Genomic DNA, 27984 nt, shown 5'->3' with positions numbered 1-27984 from the left:
TCAGCATTAGCAGCACAAAATGTGATGTTAATAAAAATGATTTTGTGAGAACATACATTTGGAGACGCTTTAGGTTTCATCTAGGAATATGTCTTACTCCCCATGTAGGCTAACATCCATGTCGATGCAAACACACATGAATAAGTGTATGTTAAAGTAATAGTGTGATTCCTTTGGGTCAAGCAACAGTGGTTAGGCAATTTATTTCTTCAGTTGTCAAAGGGTTTGAGAGCTGTAGAGATGCCAAGTCCAGGACATTGTGGAAGAAAAATACTCGGTATGGCATTGTATATCTCTAGTTTAGCAATCTTTCAGCCTTATTATGTAGGTAATGATTTATTTATATATATCTGCCTACTTCTAACTAAACTGAAATTTTTTGTTAGTTTATTGGAAGGAGAGAAATCTTATATTTATTTGTATGTGTGTAGGAACTGTTTAGATAAATTAGATGACATGCTAAGAGAAAGATACCTTTTATTAGTGGATATTTTTTGTACTAAGCACTGCTTAAGAACATATTTATAAAAGGTAAGATTTGTGAAAAGGGGAATAGGTGCTTTTTTTACATCTGCATGACATTTATACTTAATTAATGATTTTATTTCTAAAAGTGCTTAGCTGAAGATCAGAAATTAATACCAAGAAATCTTTAATTTACTTTCTGTTATTAAAAAAAAGAAAAAATTATGCCCACGTGTTTCTTGCTTGTGGTTAGTCCAGACATGCTTTTTCCAATACAGACCTTTTTTAATGCTACACCACTACTAATATTTTGAATTCCAGAAAATATTTTCATAAAACATTAAAGTGAGGGAGACTTTTTAGCAGTTTTCTGGTTTTATTTCCCATATGTACAGGATATTGCTTTGGCTTATCGAAGAATTGGTTCTGCTGCAATTGGAAGGAGTGTGTACTAAAAGTAACTGGGAATGGGTTGGTAAAATACAACTGGAGGGGGCTGTGCAAGAGATTTAGGTTGCTTGCACGAAACAAGTCTTACATTCATTCCTGAAAGTCTCAGTCCTGGCTCTTTTGCTAGCTTTCACCAGCGCAGCCTGCTTATCAAAGCACTTTATCAGTGGGGAAGGGATGTGGGTTAACCACTTCACTCAACTCGAACTTCCCAGCTAGCAGTCTGTCACCCAACAGCTGTTTTTCAATACATACACTATGTGCTGTGGTGCTGATTCAGAACTCATGACAAGAACAGCATTGTACTATGGGGTTTGTTCACATTTGGGCTTTGCTTCCTATGAGCTTCAAGGGAAAAGAATCCAAGCACAACTTCAAGGTTCTGCTTTTTCCTTTTTTTTTCTCTAATAAAAAAAAGCTGTTTTCCCCATTACAGCTAAGCGTGTGTCTATGTGTACACATTTAATATATGCAAAATCCACAGAATGGACTTCAGAGCACTAGTGTGGGGATTTTTGCTCACTGGTAAACCCCTAGCCCTTGCCATCAACACTTTCTTGGCAGCATCAGAATCTCTGTTTCAAGAGCTAATATAGCAGACCAGATCAATCTGTATTTTTTTGAGTGGTATATCCTTAACATAGATATAGGCTGCGAATGCGTGTGCTTACATTTCTATTTTTTCCTATTCCATTCTTTAATGTGATTATGTAGGAAATAGAGATAGACTGAGTTTGAACAATCTTTGAATCTATTTTTAGAGGCACACGTTCAGTGCACATTTAGAGTGGGGAAACTAATTTCTGTCAATGGTGGCTTTCTTACTTAAGCACAAGTTAAAAATCTAGCCTTCATAGGGTTGAACCTAACCCTCTGGAAATGCACTGAATTTGGGGGAGAAAGACTTAAAACTCTGCCTGCTCTTGAGAATTTGAGTGCAATGGTGAAAATGCTGACCTTCCCACAAGCCACTCCTGGCCATGGAGACACCAGAAAACAGAGGTCCAGTGTGCAGAATGTGGGAGACCAGCACAGCAAACCAAAACCCAAGTGTCTGGAAACCTGTGGGGTGGCAGGGTAGATTAAGAGACCACCCAGTAGTTAAGAGGGTCTTGGGTGGATTAAAAACCAGAGGAATAGCAAAGGGTTTCTTTAGTTTTGTGCTAGAGTGAGGCGTGAGGGATGGAAGTGGGCATTGGGTATTTATTAATCACCTCCTGTATTAGCCACAGGTTAATACAGAAGGATAGTTTCCAAGCAAAGTTAATGTTACTTGCTGAAAACCTTTTTCATTCTCAGCAGGTGCCCACAGCACTGGGGGTCTTCACCAGAGTAAGGGCTGGTGTGTTGCCCTGGCCCCTGCTGCTCCACTCCTCATTCCTCCCCACTATCTTGTACAGTAGCCTTGAGCTTGTAAATGCTCTGAAAAGCTTCCAAGCTGCCCCAGTCCTCAGGAGATTAATAATTGCAGAAGGCAAGTGGCAGGAGTGGAATGCCGTTCTGCCAGGACAAATCCCACCAGGGCGCTGATGATGCCAGGTTTGGCCTCAGTGTCCCTCTGAAGCTTGTCAGGCTTTTATGTCTCTCTGCTGGGTGAAGTTTGCTGACTGTGACTGCTGATTTTTGGCACGCTACAGTGCAATGCTTCACCTTGCAGACCACAGGCAGCCCAAGAGAAGATTATCCCTGCACCATTTGAATCTCGTGGTGCTGCAGTTTTATGAACGTCTTCTGTTCGGTCACCTTGATAGCAAAGCTAAGTCTCAGGTTGTGGTTCATGATTCCTCCTAGCACAATTTTATGATGACTTTCCAAAACTGCTTTTCTACATGAGAAAAGTTTGTCATCAGAAGCGTTTTCCTGGGGAGAGAAGAAGAGAAGGGCATGTTAAATGTTCAACTTGTTCAGAATTTCAGCATTTGCATGGGATAGAAATGAAGTCTAAAACAATTTACTTTGGTTTACTTTGACAGAAGTATGAGAAATCCTGTTAATTCGTTATGTATCAGTCTTTAAACATGTGCAAATGAATTCTGTTACCAGACAGCGTTTTCATTCCTTTCCTGTAACATAGCAAATTAATAGGAGATGTGGAAGAGTGGAGAACTTTTAATTTTAGTACTGATTATTTGATCTGTTATAAGTTTACTAAATAACATTTTTTTAATGCCGTGGTTCTGGAAGACTTCCAAAGAAATACCTAAAATGCTGATTTTGTATTAATCCAAAGAGCTAATCTAAACTATTTGATGTGACTCTTTATTAAGCTTGTATTCTACAAGATGGAGAAGAATGTGCAAATATGCTTACACCAGTTTGAAACAATGATTGAGGCTATCAGAGACTAAATCTAGATGGGACAGATTTACAAAGTGACAACAGAAATAGTTTTCAAGGGTTTTACCTAGCATGTGGTGCTATACAACCAGTACTCAAAAAGGTCCCAGGCACCTCTGGCTGTTGAGGGACTTCCTACCTGAAAGATGTTATATCTGCTGGCAACTTGCTACCTAGATACTTCCTGAAATAGTGCTTCAATACAGATAATTTTTCCCAGTGTAACTTCTCAGAGTTTTTTGTGGAATATCCCCCACAATCTCCCCCATCCAGGTACTGGTGTGGCATAACTGCTGTACTCGATGTGACTGGACAGCTCTTGCCAGGAAGTGGTCTAAGCACTACCTGAAATCAGCTGTGCTATAGTAATTTTTGCTATCTCTGGCTGATTTCAAGGGCTTCACATATTTACCAACAATATATATTAATTTAGTATGCTTTTAAATTGATGGAGGTGTTCAATTTAATTCTTATCAGTTGTATGGACCAGGAGAATTAGTTACCCAGGGTGAGTTGTTAGCAGAGCTCATGCCAAAGAGAGATCATTTTCTGTGGTTTGCTTCAGTGTCTTTATTTCAGATGCTCAAACACATTTTACAGGTGTGTGTCATACCTTGAAAGCAGGATGAGATAAACAATGAGGCAGATGAATATTGTCAGTTGAGGGGAACAGTGTCAAAAGGTTAGGAAAAGAGGAAAGAACAAATAATTACTTTTTTTTTATGTTCTAATCCAGATGGTTTGATGTTCAAGGCAGGTGTAGTGGTTTGAATGTGGAGATTTCCTTTCTCCATTGCACTCTGAAATTTGTGTCTGATTTGGCGATCCATGTTTTTCATGAGTTTGATGCACATATAACTAGCTAATGATTTCATAAAAGTTTAGTTAGACTAGATGCACTCATAATGTAAATAAAACTGACAGGTATCCTAAACTTTGAAATAGAACCATAAAGGAAAATGTCCCAGTTGATCACTAAATGGGGAGTCTAGATGAAAGGGAGTTGACAGGACCACCTTCAGGTGCGTCACAGCAGTCTTTCCTTCCTACGGTTAGTTCCAGACAGAAAACTGGAAGCAACAGGAGCAAGGAAGAAGGATTAGCGATCAGCACACACCTCTGTAGCCAAACACACTTTTTAAGTTAATTACAGTTTTTTAATAATGTGAGGAAACAACAGGAGACTTGCCACAGTGGAGATTGAGTAGGATTTTTCTACTGAGTTTCAGACTGACACAACTCCATCAGAAATTTCAGAGGATTAGAGACTGTGTTGGGAACACTGTGTTGGGACTGTGCTTTTAAGTAGCTATACCTTGAAGGATAAGGGCAACTCCCAATGAGTAAGAGTTTTGAGTATTTGGTGTGCCAGGTGACAGACTTGGGAAGTCAGTGGGATTATAGCAGGTTGGTACGCCTTGAGTCATGGCCACTCCAAGAATGTACAGTGATGCCACTTGATTTAGGTAAGTGACCTTTGGATCGAGAAAATCACCTCTTCTACCTCCCTGCCCAGCAGATTGTAGAGAATTTAGTCATTCACTCATTGTAAGATCTAAATGTAACTTTTTTGTGCCTGATAATGGATATATATTAAAAATAAAACTATAGCCCGCCATTTTTTAGTCCCATGTTACCATCGCCTCTTTTATGACATGTGATGTGTAGTAATTGGAAAGGTCCAAATCTGACCATAAATCTTTTTGCATGATAGATTAATTCATCTAATTTTGAAACTAATCTAAATCCTACATCTTTGAACAGTAGTTGTGAGCTATATACACCATGCAGGAGGCTGCTCTCAAGAGTACTTAAAGCACAGTAGAAGTTTTCAGGAGAGTCTGATGTCCATGATTCTCCATGCTGTATAAAGATGGCTGTGAGTGGTGGTAGATTCCTTTGGGCACAAGGGCTTGGATATTGCATCAATACACCTAGAGTTTTATTAACACCTTGTTAACTTGAGAGCTGTCCAGAAAAGATTAATATGTTTTTTCAGAAGGGAAAATTTATTATTTAATTTTGCCCTGCTGATTTTTATTATTGACAAGTTGTGAGAGGTGAAGGTTAAACTGAAACTTTTTTATACCCCAGAGCATAACCATTAATTTCTTTTTAAAAAGCTTGTCAAAACACAACAATCTCATCTTTCTTTTTGCAGGGAAAATACATTAATAAAGTGATGTATTCCCCAATGCATCACCAGATGTAATTTATTATAAAATATGAGCTATTTTAGCTGCTAAAATACTACCCTGCAATATAAAGAAACTGCTAAAAAATTGAATTAAAATAGAGGCAAAATTCTTTTTCATATTCTGTTGAATGTCAAAGGTCAGATCTGAGTGCTGTAGAAGGAAGTAGAGATTGAGTACAGAATTTCCTTTGTATCTGGAGCAGTGAACAAGCGATGATTTGCCCAGGCCTATTGTTTCAATAATTATTGTTAAGACATAAAGGGTTGCAAAGTGACCTTTGGAGAATCTCATTCACTTTGTTACTCCTGCAGATATGAAAGAAATTCTTTATTCAGCAGGTTACTTTCTGAAAAAGGCAGCACTACAAGCTTCACCACCTTCCCTTTAGGAAGTGCTCTCCAAACAGCCAAAGGGAAACAGAAGAACATTTTTGCTGCTGTGACTAAATGTAGGTCTTGTTCAAGTATTTGGCTTGCTGCAATATCTATGCCCTCCTCACCCAACTTAAAGGTTTACCTGGGCTGTAGGTCAAAAATAACACAGAATTCCTTGTGAACCACTGCAGCCTTTCTTTTTAGCTGCCTGCTTCTTCTTCTTCTGGAAGCAGGGGCTCTGAGACTCCATCACCTGTGCTCCTTCCAAGCACCTTTCCCTGCTACAGTCTGTCTTTTTGTTGTTTCTGGTCATGTCTGCTCCTTCGTTTCCTGTTAAATACAGTTGTTGAATCATTCATCCAGCCAGTCACAAACACACTGTTCTGTAATTTGGTTAATTGTAATTAGGATTTGCCAGTAATGTTATGACTGGACTGTGTTGTTTCTCTGTGAGATAAGGGAGTGTTGCATGTTTTTGCATTCCTGACATCAGATCCTAATGATTTTGTATCATAAAATAAGCAGGACTGCTTCTGTGTTTAAAATGTCCCCAGAAAATGCATGTCCAAATAAATGGTGAGCTATTTGAGTACTTCTCAGACTTAATTTTGGGATTATACTTGAACTCACTATCTTTTCTCATTCTTCAATTAGGTCTCACAATTTAACAGACTTCTGGTAGAGACAAAGGTTTCTCTGCAGAATCTCAAATTCTACAGGCATCTTGTTCTGCTTTGGTGGGGGTTTTTTTGTTTGTTTTTTATTTTCCCTCTTGTTTGTGATCCTTTTATGTCCTTTCATCTTTCCTTTTTTGCCTTTCCCATCGCTTCTTCCCTTCTGGGTTGTTTCATTGTTCCTTCCTCCTTGGTGCTGTCTGCACAATCCCTGTCCATTATCTCTCCTTCCCAAACAGTGGGTTTGCATTTACCAACATCGTCAGGTTAATTCTCACACTTTTGGTCTGTGCTTTCCTCCTAGCTTTACTCATGTTCTTCATCCAAAGCTGAAAGGTAAGGATGAGGAAATCAGACAGTCCAGAGAGGAGTATCCTGAGACATGGTCAGGAAAACTGCTTATTAACATGGCATCCCACTAAATGCAGATAACTTGAGTGTGACAGCCTTTAGAACCCTAAAAGGGTGCAATATCTGTAGTTGCTTCTTGTATGCACATTTCAGTAGCTTTCACTTTCTTTGTCTGAATGGGTTTCATTTCTGACAAATATTTCAAAGAATTGTCTGGAAACATGTTCAGGAGGGAGAAAACCCCCCTCATACTTAGTAACTTCTTTGTTTTTTCTTGTTCATTGGTTCCCAATAAACATCTAAATATATGCAATATTTATGGGCATCTGTATTCATCCTTCAGTCAGTGTTTAAGTGTATTGCTTATTTAGTTAAACATGTATTTTGCTTCTTTAAATGTATTATTTATCTGACAAATCCTATTGGTTTATTTGGAACTTTTACAGCCTGAAGAGCAAACACATATTTTGGCATGGCTATAGTTTAGAAAACATGTATTATTTACCCATCGGGAAGTAATGGGTCCTGAGGAGCCATTATGGTCCAGCTTGTAAATCCTTCTCAATTTGCATATTATTGACCCAACAGACACTAACAACTCTTGGGACCTGTTGTGGTCTATCCATATTCATTTGGTTGCCATACATGTGTGTAAAGTCTGCTAGCTGGAAATCCTTATAAATACTTGATTGAAAAAAATATATACAGAAAGTTATAAATATAAGAGAAATTGCTTGGTCAGTTTTAATTTCCCTCTTTCCTTCTCTCCCATAAATACCTGGAGACACTTTCAAGGAAAATTGTTTGTTTTGGAATTACACAAGCACCCAGAAGAGCTTTATCCTCATAATTATTTATTTTTTAAAAAACCAAACACTTATGTAATATAACACACAGTCTGACTTTTGCTGAATTTTTTTTAAATGCTTTTATGTCAAGTTTCAGGCTAACAGCAAACTTTTACAACTGAATAATAAAGATTAAACACGAGCGTATAATGAAAATGTTGACACCTCCAATGCTGGTGGAACAAATGATTTCTGTGTAATGAGACTTTTTAATTTTAGAGCTAGGTATTTTCAAGTCTTATTCAAACCAGAATCGCTTCAGATGACATGGGAGTGCTGTGTGTGATTCTGGCACCATGGCTAGAACTGTCAGGCTCTGGCACCTGAGAAAAAAAAGCTTGTGGTATTCCTGAGTTTTAGTATTCAGTGTGTGTCTGAGCCTGTGCTCCTGATTTTGTTACACTTGTTTCTGCAACCTGGTGGAAGAAGATAAATAAGGATTATGGCCACTCTAGTGTGCAGTTGTTCATAACTCCATGCCACGACAGATTCCCCAGGCAGCTTACTAATGTTTTGAAGACTGGATGGGAAATATGTCTTAAAAGCGTGAAAAAGGGCAATGAAAAAAAGAGAAAGAGGCTGATCTTTGTGGTGTAAAGAGTGTAAGCCTGGTTCTTGCCACTTACACAGAGGTGAATTTCCATTGAAATGTCCATTGATGTTTATCTTGGAAGCAGTGCATGGCATTTGTTAAGGAGCTCTTTGCCTGGATGTGCCAAGTGGCTTGCAGGAAGAGAGGGAGCAGCACCAGGAGCAGGGCCCAGCTAGGTGTGATGGTCCAAGCTGCACGGGGAGCAAGGCTGCCTGCTTCTCTCAACCAGCTGTAAGCCAGCACTGGGCTGTGCCTGCTCAGAGCTTGGAAGGATGCCCACTTCTGCATGGCTATCCAAGCCAGAATTTGTGGTCAGCCTAAGGACTCCAGAGGGGGCAGGGAAAAAATCATTCTTTGGAACTCAAAATGTTTTATGATGTAATAAGAATAATGAATGGCAACACCGAGTCCTGTCACTGCTGAACGCAGATAGGAAACTTCATTTTTTTTGCATTAAATGCTATTTCTTTTTAAAGGGCAGTGACATCACCCTTCTACCTGAATCTGAATGTGCATATAAAGAGATTTACATATTTATTTAAAGAATGTGTGTATGCGTGTGTGTATGTATACTTTAAACCAGTTACATTGATATTAAAGCTTTCTGTTCATTGTTACTCATGGCCTTTTTCAGTCTTAAAGCAATTTTTCTGGAACTATAAGTATTATACGCATTCTCTCAATCCTCAGTGGTCAAGTAATATGCACTCACAGAACAGTGAAATGAGAGTATAGCAAAACATTCTATACCTTCTATTTTTATTTAAAATTTGTGGTCAGATAGTCAATCCTTGCTGCAAAACAGAATCAATTTTTTAGTACATGTTTGAACAAATGATAGATTTTTAATGGAAAATAATAATCACTTTTTGATGGTTTATTAAACTTGAAGAGAGAAATTTGCAAATCCTTAGAAGACCTTAAGCCTGGCTAGTCTCTCTGGCTGTGAAGTTTAGCTAGAAAAAATATTACAACCACTAATTCTTGCTGCCCCAAACCACTGCTGTCGTCTCTGGCCTACATGTAAAATCATCAGTCTGTAATTATATCTCTTGCCACAGAGTATAGTAATCAGTGTGTGTTAATCCCCATTATACATACATAAATCAGTTTAAAAAAGAGGTTGAGGACATTTATTTGCAGTCTGTTTATTTTAAAGTTCTTTACAGGTAATCCACAAGAAGATGACTCCTGCCAAAGCTGCAGCGGTCTATTGCTTTTTCTGTAGACTTTGCTTATCATTAATAGAAAGCAGCATGTGTACATCCTGCAAACTCATTTCCTTATTTAAAGTGGGCATCCTTCCTTTACTGAGATATGCTTCCTCTTTTAATACAGGACTGAGGATGGAGCCTTTGTAAGTCCTTAAAGGCACATCCCTTCCAAATGACCTTTTGTCCCATGCTAGTAAGTTGTATTGTTTAGTTGACTCCCTGTTCAGTGCAGCTACATGAGCTGTCTTTGGAAATGAAGAAAAAAAAATTTTTTTGCTAATTAAATTGGGAAACATGTCATATTTTCCCATTATAAAGCATAAATAAAAGTCCAGTTGAGTGTGGTGTGCCTTTTGATGGCCTGTGGGGAACTGAATTGCAGGGAGGGCTTATTCGCGCAGCTATCTAAGGACAGTTGCTACATTTGTACAGAACATTTCCCTGTGGATTTCTAAATTCTTCATAAAAATAAAATACTCTGTTTATTTTCCTTTGACCCATATAACCAGCAATTGTCCCAATATATTCAATTACATATAGAATTTTGTCCCTATGCCTTTTCTGTATGTAAGTACCAACATATAGTCAGGTACTACTACAACATTTCTCTTGAAAATTCAGATGTACCTTCCAGTACACATGTTTATTGTCATAGATTTATTTTTTCCTAATTTCTGTCCTTTTATTTGATTTAACAGAAAATTATTATTTCGGTGGACTACTTGTGCTTGATTTTTCTGACTATGGCAGATCAGTTAATGTGGAGGAGATTAATTTCACAGGCACTGGATTCATAGCATTGTTAAATTAATTGGACAGAAGCTAGGTTGTAGCTCTTTCATGACCTATACAGTATTTCACTAATCAGAGATGAATGAAAGTTAAATGAAAACTTCTTAACCACATTTTCCATAAATTTACCAGGCTGCTTCTGGTGATTTTGTTTGACAGTTTCTTACAGGGGGTGTTTTTTTTAGGTTTCCATTCCTTTTTTTAGTCCTATGGAACATATCTGTAGGCAATTAATAAATATTTTCTTTTAAAAGCCTTTTAAGGGGTCTCTCCTCAGTGGGGAGGAGATGTGTGGGACCTCAGTGTCTGTGCTCAGACCAGGTTCTCTGGAGTTGCCTGGGACTCCCAGACCTTCCAAGGTGAGGTGAGGATTCTTCCTGGCCCAGATTTGTTGAGATGCACATGTGGGCCTCTCATGAGTGATACCATCAACTGGACTGTTCACACCTGTGAAAAATTAGAGGGTGGTAACACAAGTTGATAAATACTCTACCCTCTCCTGGCTTTTGCCCAGGGAGGAGATCTCCACAGGTGCCTTATTAGTTACTGGAGAGAGGGACTCTGTCCTAGGGGGTGAATCTGAGAAAATGCTTAATTGCCACTTACTGAAGTTTTCTTTTGTAGATTATATAGTACTATCCATTTCTATTCAGAACCCTAGCTGAAGTAGTATCCTACTTTTTTTCTGTATAAAGTCTGGTACTTTCTCCAGAGGTGTGAAACCAGCATGGTAAAATTTCCTCATCCTAGAGGACTTCCATTCTCCACTTACTTGTGAGAATACACCAAGATGGGAGCCACACCATCAGCCAAGAATTTGGGATGTTTGTTACAGGGACAAAGATGCTACAAGTGATATGGGTGAGGTATGAAAGAAGAAAAAAATGAAATATGACATGGTTTCAATAGGCAGTATAAAGAGATGTTGAAAGAAAATAAATTTTTTCATATTCTTCAGGGAGTAGTGAGAAGCTAATGGGATTGAGGCAAAGCCTTATACCCATTGGAATCAACTGAAATGTTATAACCGAGAGCAAAGCTCTTAACCTGTTGCTTTTAGTGACTTTCCCAAACCTGTGGTAGAAGTCCATAGCACAGCTGGGTCCTGGTGCCAGCATTCCAGGACTATCTTTAAAAAATTGAACAATGAGAATGAAAAAACATGTGCCTCCATGAATTTCATGCAGGTTTCTCTGACCCCTGCTGGAAAAGGATGCCGTTTGGAAATGTGCATTGCAATGGCATTGGTGCCATAAGTTCGCTGGAATTGTTTTGTGATCAACCTGTACATGACAGAGTACATGGCAGCCTTCTTGAATGACAGCAATGCAGCTTTTGAAACAGCTGCCCTCTGCACGTGGGGTTTGGAGGAGACTTTTCTGATTAGGTGTTGGTGGGTGATAAAGTTGTGGGTGAGATCCTGACTTGACTGCAGGTAGTGCAAGTTTGCTGTTGAAGCGGGGCTGTTCCTTTAACAGGTTTGAGTAAATGTTCTGGAATCAATTAAGATTCTGGTAGCAAAGGAAGTCCATGTGCCCTTCTGTCCCTTCTTCACCCCCAAGATGGTGAGACATATCTTATTAGATCCTCTGACTAATGAGTGTGCATGTGTAAGGCACAAACTGACTGGCTATTGACCTTAATAATTATGTCACACACGTCTTTCTTCACATGTTTAAGGGAAAAATGCTTGGAATGTTTTAATCAAAAAAAATTAGTATTATTTCTGAGGTCATATTGCAATAATTTTATTTGCTAGATTTAATGTGGGAAATATTGTTATTTTTGCTTTCTTGTCCTGATCCTAAGTGCAGGGGCTAGTTCAGACCAGCTGGTAGCTTGCATGAGTAAAGAATATTAAATTTGACTTAGGGCTTTATTTATTGTAGGCAGTTCTTTCAGTGTGAAGAAAAACTAGAGTGTGCAATGATATTGTATTTGGATCTTATGCTGTGTGTATGTATAAAAGTAGTATTGATTCACTCAACAATGTAACATTACCATATGGACCTGGCTGTAAGCATGTGAAGGTTTCAGAGGAACTCCCCACAAATTTAAAGATAAGAAAATGTATGTTTTTAGAATATATATCCTTCAGAATACAAGTCCAAATTATTTGAGCTAGGCTTGCCAGTGTTGCAAGACAAATTTCAGTTTTTACAGTCTTGTTCTACAGCCCGCAGAGGTCACGTCAGTGGATCAGAAAAGAAGGAAGCTTTTCCCATTTAGATGAGGACAGCAGGGAGTAGTGCTGCTGCTGTTTCAAGAACAGGAGCCTTGCTGTAGACTGTATAGGATGTTGCACTCATACACAGGACTTGAATTTGACCTACACTGATGAAAATCAATGCTTTTCATTCTAAATGCTTCCAGGGTTCATGTGAAGGATTACCTTAATGGTCTGGGATGTAAAAATGTAGCCAGCCAGCCAATATCTTGGCTTACAGAGGCTGTTCATTCTGACAGGAAAAGAGATTTATAAAAATAAGGTACATTTATGAAATAATGTATTTATTTACCAAGTGTATTGTGCTGGCTCTGAAGAAAATATTCCCTTTGATATGTTTCAGTAAGTATTTTAATGATTCATTTAATCATGTAAAGCCTTGTGGACATTTTTATCTGAAGAAATACATACATGGTCTGATGGTTAAATTAGGCATTTGTTAAAACAAAACAAAAAAAGCCACCCAACCTCTAAATATACCTTTTTTGACAGGAAAGAGGCCTCAAAAAATTAAATTTAATATAATAAGGCTGATAATACACTTTAATTGCAATTTGTACTGCCATGTTAAAAAGGATATAGAGTAGCAAATGCTTCTCAAATTTCCTCTGTTTCAGCCTTCTTGGAAATGCTAAGGACATTACTGCCTCCCTCCTGTTCTTGAGGCTCTACTCTAACTGAAAAAGCCCAAACTCCTGCAGCTCTCCCCTCTCCTTGTGGTTTTGAGGTTTTTTTCTATTTCACTGGGAACTTCAGAGTGAAAAAAAAACCAAAACCAAAACCAACCAAAAACCAGCAAGCCCCAAACATCAAAATTGTCCTAATGTCTGGCACATTTTGAAAGTGAACAGGAATTTGCAATTAAGCTTGATTTTGATATGCACAACAGGACAAGAGTAATTTTTATGACTAAGCTTTAAATATAGTCTGGATGTTATTTTTTTGTCAGTTGACTGAAATCAGTTATAGAAATGATGAAATATTAGTCTTGGAAAAAAGGAAAAATACCAAAATTAAACACCTACTTTATATAATGAAGATGTACCAGAAACAACTTAGTTCAAATTCAAAGTAAATAAAATTAATGTGCAGTTCTGCTACTGACCAGCCCTATATCTGAGATGAATAAATAGGGGTTTTTTTTAATGATTAAATGGCAGTAAGTAGCTGCTTGGTTTTCACTGAGATACAGGTGGGGATAAAACTTGTTGTTTTATTTTGAAATTATGTTACTCAGTTCCTTTGAAGTCAAGTTTTTAAAGTTTACATACAGTGGTTCTGCACTTTGGTTTCATAAAATATCTGTGTACATGTTTTTCTTGATTGCAGACTGGTAGCACTGGCAACCAACCTTGCTTCTAATAGTTATTCCCTAAACAAAATAGAGAGAGGGGTTGGATGCATTTTCTACCAGTTATCTCTATTTTTCTGTAATTTGTGTTCTCACTGTTCCTAAAATCTGTTTTCTTCAACTCTGATTTATCAATAAGGGTGGATGGAGCCCTGGCAGATTTTTTTTTCCTGTACCTTGTTTGTCCCTGTATCTGAAATGTGGGGGACAGACATGATCCGGAAAATTGTTTTAGCTTCTCTTTGAAGGACTGCATCACACTGCTTTCTTCATTGCCCCATGGCAAACTTAGAGCCTTTTTAAACATGAAGGACCCAGCTGAGAGTGCAGGTCAGGAGCTGGAAAATTTTTCTTCTACTGGTTGTAATTGTTTCTGTGTTGCAGCTGCTTTTTATCAGAAGAGGCCTGCAGCTAAGAGGTCTTAATCTCACTTTTCCTCTGAGGGGTCCTAGATTGTCAGGTGTTGACCACTTGGCTACACCAGACATATCTTCTATTTGGGAGCTGCCTTCTTAGGAGCAACTGTTGGTTTGTTGAGGGGTAGATGTAAGTCCTTTCATCTATTTTTTTGTTGTACAGAATAGCATTTCATGATTGAGATCTAGTTAGCAAACACAAGAGTGAAACTTCTGAGTGGCAGACAAGATTCTGAATCATTACAGATATGAAACACATGATTTATGATAAAATTGGGCAGCAGCTTGTAATGAGGAGATGATAAAAACTTAAAGCCTCAATGCCCCAAAGAATTTTAGTAACATATAAACTAGACCTTTCCAGCAACAGTTTGCTTTGTAATGAGTGCAAACTGATTGGTGTACAAGTCAGACTTTGATATTTGTATTTTTCAGACTGTTCTTAATAAATGTGGGTGCTCCCTTGGAGAAAGATCCCTCTATAAACTGTAAAGTTAATATTGCAAGTTTATTCTTCAGTCGAATACACTTCCATTTTAGTCAGTGTCTTATACTTTTATATTTTTAAAATGTGAGAATGCAAAGCCAAATGAAAGAAGGAAGAGGAAATCCTGTGCATGGGCAGGGTGGAGTGTCATCCCTTCTTTGACTGACTTCTCTCAAACGGGGAGGGAGGGGGAAAGAAAAGTGAAAAGGAGTAGAAGTAAAACATTTGTCCTTTTGGCATTTTAATTTTCAGTGCTGAAGGAGGGAAAATACCTTTAATGGTCATGTTATTTGTCTTCTATGCACCTTTTCTAAGTGTATATTTGACTGTGTTGTCAGAGAAGCTATTATCTTACCTTGGACAGAAAATACTTTTTTTTTTTTTTAATCACTCCTGTGCTATCTTTAACTGTATCAACTAATTCTGTGACTATCCTCAGTAGTTATAGAGTTGCAGAATTGCTACTGCTAACAGTGTGGGAAGGCAGGCTTTGCTCAGCTCTATTATGGCTGCAAAATCTTGGTATGAAAGGAGTAAAATGCAAGGACAGAGGAAAAGCTTAAATTGCTTTAATGTTCCATCTGACATTATTTCAGAATGGACATTGAAGGGAACATCATTAACCTCAATGATGCAGCTTCTGATCACCTTTCTGTTTGTTTTTATGAGCATGTTGCCACTGATGGTTCTTTCTGGCTGTTAAGGAGTAGAAACTGCCGTGTGCTTAAACTCCTTAGAGCTGCAGTTATAAATAGACTTGGAAGCAGCAGCAAGCTGGGTCCACTGCCTCTGTAATGGCCCTTTCCAAATACTTTAAAACAAATGATTCATCAAATAAGGAACACTAAAAGAAGAAATCTGCCAATTTGTAGAATTTGACTCCTCCTAATCAGAGCAAGGCAACAGGATGTTGAGTTCCTGCCCTGCACCTGATTAAAGCCAAATGCACTAGGAACAGCTGGGAGTAAGAGGAAGCATCAAGCTCTTCTCAGTTGGGGGTAGGACAGCAAAAGAATTTTTTTAAATCCCTTCCACCTTTGTTGTTCTGTTTTCCTGACTCTTTGACAGATAAGCACTTATTTCCTCTGGTATTTGGACCCCTTAGAAACCACGTAGGATGTACAGAATATAGGAAAAAGCTGCACATGTATGTGCCTGACCTAGGCAGTTGATTTTGGTCACAATGCCATTCAACATTCCTCATCATCAGTGCAGCCAAATTGCTAACTTTACAGACTCTGGCCATGCAGGTGCCAAATTCTCCAAGTTCTGCCCACCCACCTTCAGCAAGTCAAAACCTGTAAGAGCAGCATGGAGACTGAGATGTATTTTCCATCTGGATCACTCTGGTAGTTCTCACTGCTGCAGGCTCACACAGAGCCCCTCAATGAAAGTGGTTCTCTTTCTTTCCTTTTTTTTTTTTTTTTTTTTTTTTTTTTTTTTTTTTTTTTATGGAAACACTGAAAAAAATGTGAAACCTTTGTCAGTGCTTTCTTCCTGTTCTCTAGAAACCATAAAAAGCACAGCTTTTTAAAGCTTTGGAGTACACACATGCCCTCAAATAAGTGTTAAGCAGTTATTTTTCCCCATGCAGTTGTAGAATGTGTTGCAGATTAGAGCCAAGCACAGAAAAAGAGCTGTCTTGTAGATTGTGCTGTAGATACAGTAACAGCTAAACAGTGCTTTATTGCTTGAAATACAGCAGTTACTTCAGTGTCAGAAATCTTCCCAGAACCTCAAGACAAAGCTCCTTCTTTACCATTTCTTGAAGTAACTTGTTATGTGATTATTCCTGGGCTTTTTGCAGCCATATCACAGCACTGCTTTATGTGTGTGCAGCTTCCCCTCCGTGCCTGGAGCCAATGGAACAGGCTGTTCACTCGTGCACTCCCTGGGCCTGATCCAACAAGCCATGAGGTCGGGAGCAAGACTTCTCTTGGCTTCCCCAGACTTTGGATCAAGCCTCCTTCTGCAAAGCATTTTGTACTGTGGCATCCATGCCTCGCCTCCTTTCTCTGTGAGCATCAGCCCTGCCAGAGAGTCAGAGTAATAACCTTCACTTTAATGCTTCAGAAAAGCAGGCAGTTCAGGGAAAAAAATAAAAAAAAATTAAAGATGTCTCTGAAATACTTTTTTCTCATCTTGAAATAAATAAAAATATGCCTGTAAATCTCTCAGTCAGCATACACTTTTCTTCTCTCCTCTACTAAAGTTTGCCAGATATTCCATTTCTGTGCCTTCCTTTTTTCTTCAGATTTTCAGGTTAGCCTTGGAACTGTTTTGTGAGAAATGGTGTTAACAGTACCTGACATATGAGTGCTGAGGCTTGCCATAACACTGTGAGAATAGCTGCTGCCAAATTTTATGACCTCCAGGGCTGTATATTTAAAATCTTGGTATATGTCAACCAAAACAGTGTGCCTTTATATCAAGCAAAGCAAAGTGATACTTATATACACAGTTGAAAAGCCAAGGGACTCTGCAGATATTGAGAGAACAAAAGGACGCTTCCATGAACTTGTGCTATAAAATACAAACCTCAGGTACTTTATGTTCCTCTTTTGACTTCTCTGTGGGGTGCAGGATTTTGGGTGAGGCTTGGATGACCTTCACATGGTTTTGGGAGGGAAGAACAGGTCAGCAGGCGTCTGTACTGGACTGCTACACTGCTTTCTCATCTCACAACGGGAGGCTTTGCCTCTTGGGAGAGCTGGGGTGGGTTCTTTGGGAAAACAGGTATTGTTGAGGAAAATGGACATGTTTCAGAGCACAGCAGGTATCATTCTGTTGTTTGCCTTTTAGCACCTGTTGGAAAGTGACAAATTACTCTCTTTTTCTCTTTGATATGTATAGCCTAGCTTGCCTATTAATGTGTAACGTGCTTTCCTAATATAGCTTAGGAAACTCTTTATAAATTATTGTTCACACTGTATATGACAATACAAGTTGTATTTATACAGATCTAGTCAAAGCACTGGAGCAATTAAACACCTACTCATCACATAATGTGTTTTTCCTGTCTTGTGGTGCCAAAAAAAGGTGTTTGAATTTATGTAGAGATGCTCTTATTTTCTCTGAGCTAATGGAACTTGCCTCCTGCTATTTTGGAACATGTTTTTTATGTATTCTTAGATATCTCTATATTTAAAGCCCAAAGCAGATATTGGATGTTGTTAGAACTTGTGGAAACTTGTATGTTAAGTCTGATTCTCCCTGATCCCTTTGGTTTATTTGTGGAAAGAGATTGTTTCCAAAAGAAAATGCTCTAATAGTTAGAGGCTAATTGCCATTAATTCAAATAGTGTTTTTAAGAATGACGTGAAAAAATACTGTGAATAAGTTTATTAAAGTTTCCCATTAGATGGTGTAGTTTTAATGGTTCAGTAGGTATTCTATATTTTCAATGCTTATTATGGTTTGAACAAATTACTGTTAACATATTTGTTTTCCTATTTAACCTGGGAAAAGATTGTGAAAAATCTTAACAACAATTTTTACCAGATTCACACAGATTAATTCTTTGGCTCATGCAGGTATCAGAATATGACAAATTGGATGTGTTTGTGGGATGCTAGTGTGCTCACATGTAAATGCAAATATGTGTGTGTGTCTCTGCACATTCTCCCTAGGGTTTATTCTACCATGTACCCTAAAGGTGGTGTGCTGTTGCTTTCTGTAAATTAGAATGAAGGCCCTGTGTGTATATACATCTATAAAACAACTGCATTAATGCTTTTTGGCCACATTACAGGCATTCCAAAGTTTACTTCATTTGTGTTCTCCAGATCCCTTCATGCCAGAGAAGAAAAGCCAAGAAAGAGAAAACAATTTTTTTTATTATTTCACTCCTACAATGCTTGATCGCCAAAGGAGCATTTCTTATGACTTATTTTCCTGTTCCTGGCAAACTGAGATGGATGTCTCTGTTTAGGAGAGCTCTTTCCTCTCATTAGCTCAGAAAATAAGTGCATCTCATGATGCTTTCAAACACTTTTCTTTTTTTCCTTTTTGTTTTTTTTTTCTTTTCTTTTTGTCTTTTGTGGGATGTGGTAAATCACTGAACTAGTATAATGAAGTTAAGCAAAAAGCATATCCTATGACGTTGACAGAGGCACGGAAGCAATGAAATTAATGCAAATGAAAGGAGGAACTCATCAGTGTAAGACAGAGGTGTCCTGTGCTTGGGAAGACCTTTCATTTGCTTTTAAATAATCTAATGTCTGCCTTGCAATGTAAAAAAAAAATCTACTTCCAGTGTGTTCCTCTCTGCACATGAAATTGGAATAGACACAGAAGACTTGACATGAGCTGTAGTAAAAACCTGACTTTCTTAAGCAGGATTTTGTGTAGATTTAGTGAACATTTTGGTCTTATAAGACATTGTGACAAATTTAATGAAGTTTAGGAGCTTCAGGGCTGTTAATCTCCTTTTTCCTTTTGGCCTTAGATGGAGGAGTATTGTGCTGTGACTCAGGAGATAAATACAGTAGAGAAACTTTGTGAAAAAAGCCTGGGAGGGAGGGTTGGGTTGTGTGCTTCATCTCAGAGATTTTTTCCCCCCTGCATTCATTTTGGATCAATCCAAGTGAGGTCACTAATTCAATAAAGATGTTGATGAAGTAAACCCTCTTCATCGTTGCAGCTGAATCTGACAAATCAGCTCCAAAGGTTTGAAAGCACTTCTGCTGGTGAATGGATGATTATTTGATGCCAGCAGAGCCAGAAAGAGAGGTTAGTCTTAGGAAGCTGTTTTTGCTGGGGTCTTATTTCTGTCAAATTTGCCTTTTTTGGGAGCCACAGCAAGGACTTAGTTCTCTTTCACAGCTTTTGTGTGGCACTTTAGGAAAGCAAGCTTAGGTGGCTACAGCAATGTTCCTTTGACTTCTGCTCAAGATCTGTGCCATGAGCAGGGTCATGACCACCTGGAAACTGGACTTTCCATCTGCAGCTGTGTCTCTGCTGCTGTGTGGTACATCCTGAAGCTCAAGGTCCATTTTCTGACAGTTTCCAGGTACCAGTGTACACCTGTCTTTAATGCAAAGTTACAGTCTAGGAACTACCTTTTCAAAAGATCTGCTCAGGTTAGAAATTTAAATTAACAATGCAGTTTCCCAACATATGACTTGATTAAATAAAACAGAAGGATGCACTGCTTCAAGTTACTCAGCTTCCCTCATGAAAACCCTAGAGAAACAACACTTCTAGGTGCATTAACCAGACTTTCCCACTCCCCATACCCACAACTGGAAAGCCTTATAACTATTTTTTTAAGATGTGCGCTGAAGAATCATTATCCATCGGTCTGAAAATTTTCTGGTGTCTTCAAAGAAACTTATTTCAAATAAGGCTGAATTATAACATATTACTGAGATACTTCCTATTTCTTCATTCTCACATACTCTGAGATGTGAGATACCCTGTTTTTATCTCTTTCTTTTTAAACAGGGTATCAGTCTTCCAAATAGATTGGTCACTCACAAACCTAGTGGGTTTTTCCTTGGTAACTTACTATAAACTTTTGAGTTGCTTTTCAGCTTGCAGATAGAATCAATTGCTTTTTCTAAGTTCTTAAATTTAAAAAAAGGTTTAATCAAACTAGTTTAATGCCTCTTGTGACTTGGGTTGGGAAAGGTAAGTGCCCTGAGTAAGATAGAATTTTTAGTCTAGAAAAATGTTTTGGGAATGTGCTCCCAAGGTGTATCTGTGAGGAGTTCATTAGGGTCCAGTGCTAGCCAAGCTCCCTCCTCTGCAGGACTGGGTATTTCTGTCTCTGAAAGCAGTTGAGTCACATCAAAGGAGGTGAAAAACTTTGTTTGCTGGACAGTAGGATCTGCAGAAGAATTCAGAGGTTGCAGTGAGTACTGGACTATACACAGGGCAGTGTTGTGCCAGAAAAGCAGTGAAGCTGATACCTTGACAGGATGCTACTGAGTGGAAATAAGGAGTCAATATTGCTTATATCACCTAATATGAGAACATCTCAGGTCTTCTGCTTTCCAGAATATGCTGAGAATAGGAAACAATTCAGAGCAAAGACAAAAGTGATTCTGGGCCTGGAATAGAGTCTTGCTGGTAAATGACATTAGGAGGCCACTAGAGTTACCTCATTAAAGCAAATGTGAAGCAGCTATTTGATCCTGCTCACACAGGGAGTAAGATGTTTGGTATTACTGGGTGCTTAACCTCACAGGCAATTACTTGGAGATCCAGTGCTGAAAACTGAAGTTAAACAAACTCAAACTAGAGAAGAGGTGCAAATTTTTTAAAGTGAGGACAATTAGCATTTGAGCGGCTTACCAAAGGAAGTGAAAGATTCTCCATTTCTTGCAGTCCTTAAATCAAGATTGGATGCTTGCCTAAGAGATATAAATAACTACTAGCTATTTATACAGCTTGGTATAAGAATCGCTGAGTGAAGTCATATGGCCTGTGTTATATGGCACTGGGTTATACAAGAAAAAGGAGAATTCTAGGTAATATTAACTATATGTGTATGATTGTTGCTTCTGAAGTTAGTAAATACAGCAACAAAAATGTGGTACTTCTTCAGTAGTCATTTTTTCCTTGGATTTATGCATGTGTCAGTCAAAATAGCTGATGCTTCTTTCAGTTTTTCATCCACAAGCTTCAATAATTCCAGCTATTTTTTTATGTTTTACTCTGTATGAAATTAGGCTGTTATTGGTGTTTCTGGTTTAGCTTCCAGATTCTTACACTAGCACACGTCATACTAAAGCATTTGAGCTATAAACACTGAAGTGTTTAACAAAAAAACCCAAACAAACAATCTTGTTTCCTTCAGAAATTAAATTAAAAATTAAAATTATATCTCCAAGTTTTATATGGAAATTCAAAACACAAAACTGATTTTATATTTCCTATGATTATTTGGAGTACCTGAATTAACTGTAGTGTGTATGTGTAGTATCTTAGCCTACAGATTTCACATATACATATATGTCTACATAAAGAGAAAAACACATCTTAAAATGTCTCACCTGGAAAGACAAGGTGGTGATCACCTGGTTGATTTCCAGGTAATGGTATTAGAAATAAAATTCTTCTGAAACTGTAAAAACAGAAGGCCTACAGAGGTCTCACTGGTTTTAAAAGTTTATCCTAATAATCTCAGAATTACCAAGACAGCTATGATAAAAGAACTAGTCTTGCATTTAAGTTGCAGGCAAAGTAATTCCATTTGAAATTTATAAAAACTAACTCTTAACTTCTGTAAAGACAGCCTTTCCAAAAGTACTTTGCCAAGGCTTAGGTGTCTTCAGCCATCTGTAATGGATTATTTCTCTTACTGTATTTCAGCAAGCAGGGTGCTGGGAAAGCCTTGGTGACAACGACACTAATGCAATAGGGATAATTTTTTTTCCCCCCTTTCAATTTATTTTGGCAATCTTGCAAGAGCTGGGAAGCAGATCTAAATCAGCTACTGCAGCCTCGAGTGTGCTGAGTGCTCTTTGATATCCTCTCTGTGTTGTGTCTCCTATAAGGTAATAATCGCGTGGGTAATACAAAGACGATTAGGATCATGCCCAGCCTTTTGATGTGCTTTATTTTCCGAAATTACTCCATTAGAGGTGGTGGACACAGGGGAAGTTGGCAGGAACTTCGTGTGGGCAGTGGAGCCCCAGAAGGGCTGAATCTCTGGCGGGTGGCTGTGCTTGCAGGGCCGCGAGGCGGGCGCTGGTGCTGGACAGATGATTTGAAGCAGCGGCGGCTGCTCAGCTCGCAACCAAACACTGCAGCTAATCCATCACGGGGCTCTCGGGCGCTCCGCTTGTGCAAACTTGAAAGGTTAAGGCAGTAAATAGTTTATTGCCACCGAGGCCTGTGGAGCATTGATCACTGTTGAATTCCCTCTGTTTAGATGTAACTTCTTTTGAAATATGCTCGGTAGGTTTAGTCTGAGAGCAGGATAATTGCTGCGAGGGCTTAGGGGTTGAAAGCAGACACTTCTACAGCCAGAGCGCAATAGGCTGCCAAGACAGACTGGTCTGAAATATTACAGCGTTATATTTTCTAAATTCTCAGGACTTGAATGAAGCAATAGGAAAGACTGTTTTTTGAGGCATGGGGAGGGTAAAGGCATGTGGAGTTTGCCCATTTCATAACTATTAATAAAATCCTTGCTATTGTCCTATTTCCAACCTCTCTGGGGCACATGCTGCAATTCAAGGCATCTGGTGGTTCTCCTTAGCCTAGTGTGGAGGAACTCCTTAATTGCTGTGCAATTAAAATTTTTTTCAGTGTGTGAATTGATTTGGTAAGGTTACACTCCAGCAAGTACTGCTCGTGTAGCTGTATGCATTTTTCATAGCCCAATTATGTGTAGGATTCTTATTCTCACCGCTGAGTTCCTGAAACATGGCTGGCAGTATCCTGTCAATGCATAGTGCTGGTTGTATGCTCATCCAGCTTTTTGAGTGTCAAGTTCTGACCGAATGTAATCTAATGACTCCAGGCTTTGGATCCAGATTGACTAATTTCTCTAATTTGAGGGAGGATTATGGGTTTGGGAGGGCAGATTACAGCAGCAGTTTAAAAATATACAACACCAATTGCATGTGCTTAAGCTTTTATGATCGTATGTGATGATATGACAGTGTACACCATGTTTTTGGTGATGGTATTTTCCTTAGAAAGGTGAATTCTCAAGAACTTAGACCCTTACCCAACCATCAGCTCCCCCAGGATGAAACCCTGTGTACATAGGGAACTTCTCAACTTTGCTCAATCTGTGTATGCACTTGAGGCTCAAAATTAGCTCTGGTTAAGCTGAGGTTATTTATATTTGCATCATTTATTTGTTTTTCAGTAAAAGCCTGGAGATAAAGACATATAAAGAATAAGACAGATAATAAATTTTTCAGAAATTTGAGCTTGTTGAACTATTGTTCCCTAGCATATTACATATGAATATAGACTTTTAAAGAGGAGTTGCAGTCTAGACAACATGCTGACAGATTTGGAGCTGTTTATCAAAGATAATATCTGCAGTCTTTTGTTCCAAAACCAGAAATTTTACCTGAGATTGTAAAGAAAGGGAGATGAAAGACATTTTCATACGTCATAACTGGAATTTTGTAATAAGTTCAAATTGATTCTTTTTTCACACTATACTAGAATATAGTAAGTTACTCCAAACCCTAATTTTAAATGTATGAATTGGTATGACTCTTGGGGATGTGCAGGGCTGGGAGTTGGACTCGATGATCCTTATGGGTCCCTTCCAACTCAGCTTGATAAGTGATTCTGTGGGTATTTTGATACAATTTTGAAGAAAAAGAAAAAAAATCAAATAATAAAAGTTGAATTCCTGTATTTAACACGTTTCCATAAAGTCCAAGACTGAGGTAGTAAAGTGAGAAGGGGAAAAAAAAAAACCTGGTGAGCAGTCAATCAGTTTCTCTGTATGTGGCCTCAGTCTTTACTGAGAAAACAATACCTCAGGCTTGCCAGCTGTGAAATTTTTAGTTCATCTTTACCACAGAGCACATCACATTTTTTCCTCATTAAGACAGGGCTGTGAATGGATGATGGATGAACTGTAGACTCATTGTGTTAGAAATACCTATTTCGTTTTAAAAGCTCAGCCCCTCCTTGTCAAGGCAGTCATTCCCTCTTGTAACAATAGAAGAAACATCATGAAGTCATAGTTCAGTTACAGTGAAAGACTTCATTCAAGCATTTGATGAATAGCAAAGGGAAATGTGAGAAAAATAATGTGACAGCTAAAAACTTTTTGTTATCCCCTCCTTTGCAGTCTTGAACTGTAAAATTTTCTATATTTTTAAAGTTAGGTGAGATTTCCTAATGTAGGTGGAATAATTTTCAGTTGAGGAAGATTTTGAGGATGAATTTGCACATTTTAAAGAGACAAAATCTGAACTAAACCTTATGCTGTTAAGGATGTGCATTTTAGAGCAACTGTTACATCATATCTGCTTCTGAAACAGTTTCAGTTTTATGATTTCTAGGGAAGAAGAAAATATTTGAAAATATTTGAAACAGAAATCTGAGATGCGGCTTGTATTGTCTGTACTGCATGCTAAAATGTCTTTACATACAATTTCAAGAGCATGCTAATTTTCCAGGTACTGAATTTCATACAAATACATTAATTGGATGGAGTTTGAATTTGGAATTTTTGTGGGAAGGTATAATTTCAAAAGTGGTGGTGGTTGTTAAATGTTAAAGGGAACTAAAGTCTTGGGGCAGAGTTTGGGATAACAAGACTCCTAGGATCAGACTGCTGTAATTTTGGCGTGGTATCTAATTCGATCCCATACCTGTCTATGGTAAATTCCTCTGATGATAAATTGCACGGTATTTACTCGTGTGCAGAGAGCCAATAGTATCAGTTCAGTAAAGGGAATTGAATATCTGTGTGTTCTCTCACCTCAGGAAGAAAATTCATTGTTTACTTCCTCTTTCTGCAGGATAAAAATGCCCCGTAAATATATTACTAGACTGACATCACTACACTTTACAAGCATAGGAGCTTAGTTTTCTTCATAAATTCAGCAATCTTGTAGCATAAAAAAATGCCTCCTCATTTCCATACAGCAAAGATGTAAGTAGATACCACTTAATTTGAGTTGGATATATATTGGCCAAGTCTGTTTACCTGAATCTGAGGATTGTCTGTATGGCCAGTATAAGCTAAGAAATCTAAGTTGGTTTGATTCTCACTTTTTTCCTCAATAAAACACTTCCCAACATTATCCCCATAATTTTAAGGAAGAGTTCAGACTTTTACAAGATAATATGGAGAGTATGACTTCAGTGCTCTCTAATTGTGTCTTCTAGAACCAGAAAGAGAAAATGAAAGTTGTAGGTGTGTGCCGGTGGGATTGTCAAGCCATGTTGCTGGTTTAGGGATAACACAGTTAATTTGAATTTTCTGAGTAATAGTCTTTGCAGAATGAGGTTTAATCACATTTTGTTTGTTATGTTTATTAATCCCATTACTGTGTTAACTGCAAGCTACTAACAAGTTTGGTATATGCATATATGTGGAAATTGTTTATGTGTATTTGCCTTATTGGCTTCTTTACCTGTTTTTTTTTTTTTTTTCTATTTTCATACTGACATGAGATGTGCTGCCTCTTTACTTATGGTGTTAACTAGCAAAAATCAAAAATTAAGAAATCTTAGTAGCTTTATTTTAAAGTGTGCACTAATGTAAACTATCAATCTTTCATTTTTCTTACTCAGAAATGTACCTCTTTCCCTTTCCTTTTCCTCCCACCCAACAGAGGAGCAAAGGAGACAGTTCTTGAGGGTGTGGTTATCATGAGTTAATTGCAACCCTGAGGGATTTGAGACACTTGGGTGCATTTCATACCTTTTAGCTGTCCAAGGATGAGATTTTCACACGAAGGCTCCACCCCATGGTATTTTACTTTTTATTACATAAATCAGTCTGTGTGCCTAGGGATCATTTATCATTTCCCTAATATTCACCAGGGTACAAACAGTACTGTTCCAGTTCCATTTAACCTCCTTATTTCTCCCTCCTATTCCTGCTCAAAAAAAAAAGAAAAAAAAAGTTGGCAAGATGCTAAAATTGTATAATAGTGGTTCTGTATTTAATGCAGAAATCATACATTATCATAAGAAACTTTCACCCTTGAGTACTCTTTGTACTTCTGAGAACATGATATATGGCTGACTAGTGCACTTAGCAACGATGACTTCATTTAAATCTTACAGTTTCTGAGAAAAGGATTACTGCCTAGAACCTAACTAGTATGAAAAATACATACTTTCAGATGCAACTGCAGTTAATATCAGCTCAAATTTGTGTGTGGAGAGAGTACCCTTGCAACATAAGAGGTGTTAAAATCTATAGGAGTGGAAAGTTAAACACTTGCTGAGGTTTTGCTTTCATGTCAAAACTTTTTAATTTTTTACCAATTATAGAATTTTTCATCACCATTAGCTATTTACATTTTTCAGCCTTCCCAGCCCAGCTTCCTTGGTATACTAGTGACAAAGGATTAAAAGTTAACTAATGTTTCCAAACTCCCATATGACACTTTAGAAGTTTCCTCTGTTTCTCTGGCAAGCAGGTAGCACCAGTTTGTTTCTCCCGGTGTTTTGTGGTTCCTTGACAGAACTTTTTGCATCCCAGATGAGGATGCTCAAAGCCCCAGAGCATCTTGGGGTCAGCACACTGGAAATTAGCTAAAACTCCTACTGCAACCATGAGACATAGCGTTCCTAGCTGATGTCAGGGTTGTGTGCAATCACGGATCTTAACTTTCAGTATTTTTTCATCCAGCCGTACTTCACAGCTATTCAGCACGTTTCCCTCATGGATAATCACTGCCTGTGCAGCAGGGCTACCTCAAGTGGTCTGTAGAAGCTCTAAACATTTCCCCTTTTTGTATGCGCTTTTTGTGGGCAAGTTAGTATCATGACTTCTTTGGCTTAATACTATGTGATAAAACTTACAGACTGAACTTGGTTTTTTTCCTTGCCTGATGGACAAGCTCTGGAAACACAATTTTTTTTTTTTAGTTTCAATTAAACACTTGTGAATACTGGCTTGCTTGAAAGGACATGGAAACTGAGTATGCTGTTTTATAGAAGCTTGAAGGCATGTAGAGAAAATGTGTTTGGAAGGGAAGACAGGTTGAAAAAAATCCTGAGATAGATTTACATGACTCCTTCCATATTTATCTCTTCTTGAGATAAATGCACCCTGTTGGCATGTGCTTGTGATCCTGCCATTTCTTGACTGAGATATCCATGAGTCATTCAGAAAAGAAAAAGCATGATTGAAAAGTGCTAATTGAAATAAAATATTTGCATACAATAGGGACATGGCATCTGCCTGAGCCATGCATTCTTTTAAAACTAAAGTGCAATTGTTCACAATTTTACAGACTTCACCTTATTTGTCAAATTTGATGTTTCCACTGATCGTGTCCAATGACTTGTTCAGTACATTTTGGCAAGTTGGTCTTGTCTTGCACAGTGGTTTTCCAAGATGCCTCATCATGAGGCTGCCAAGTTCACTTTGAAAGCTGACAAAGCTTTTTATACATTAGTCAAGTCTTACTCAAAGCTGCTCTGAGAGGACTTTTTCTGGCACCTCGAGTGCCGCTCTACGGTATAGATAAAGAGAAGCACTGCATTGTAGAGGCCAGTATGGTCTTTTGTCCCTTCTAGCACTGCTAGAGACAAAA

General features: G+C 38.2%; 1 protein-coding gene and 1 long non-coding RNA gene across 5 annotated transcripts in view; one reads left to right on the top strand and one right to left on the bottom strand.

The window, feature by feature from the left end:
* Positions 1 to 27984, top strand: part of GMDS (GDP-mannose 4,6-dehydratase) — a 406491-nt gene that overhangs the window by 112317 nt on the left and 266190 nt on the right. The gene's annotated exons all lie outside the window — the stretch shown is intronic.
* LOC135288363 (uncharacterized) lies at positions 701 to 8512 on the bottom strand. The gene is made up of 3 exons (XR_010351514.1): positions 8324 to 8512; positions 5967 to 6154; positions 701 to 2775 (listed from the first exon to the last, which is right to left on the bottom strand). It is a non-coding gene; the product is annotated as an uncharacterized LOC135288363 (long non-coding RNA).

The sequence above is a fragment of the Passer domesticus genome, chromosome 1 (genome assembly GCF_036417665.1).
Source record: "Passer domesticus isolate bPasDom1 chromosome 1, bPasDom1.hap1, whole genome shotgun sequence".
In the NCBI taxonomy this organism is placed as follows: Eukaryota; Metazoa; Chordata; class Aves; order Passeriformes; family Passeridae; genus Passer; species Passer domesticus.
This window is presented reverse-complemented; position numbering and strand designations above follow the sequence as displayed.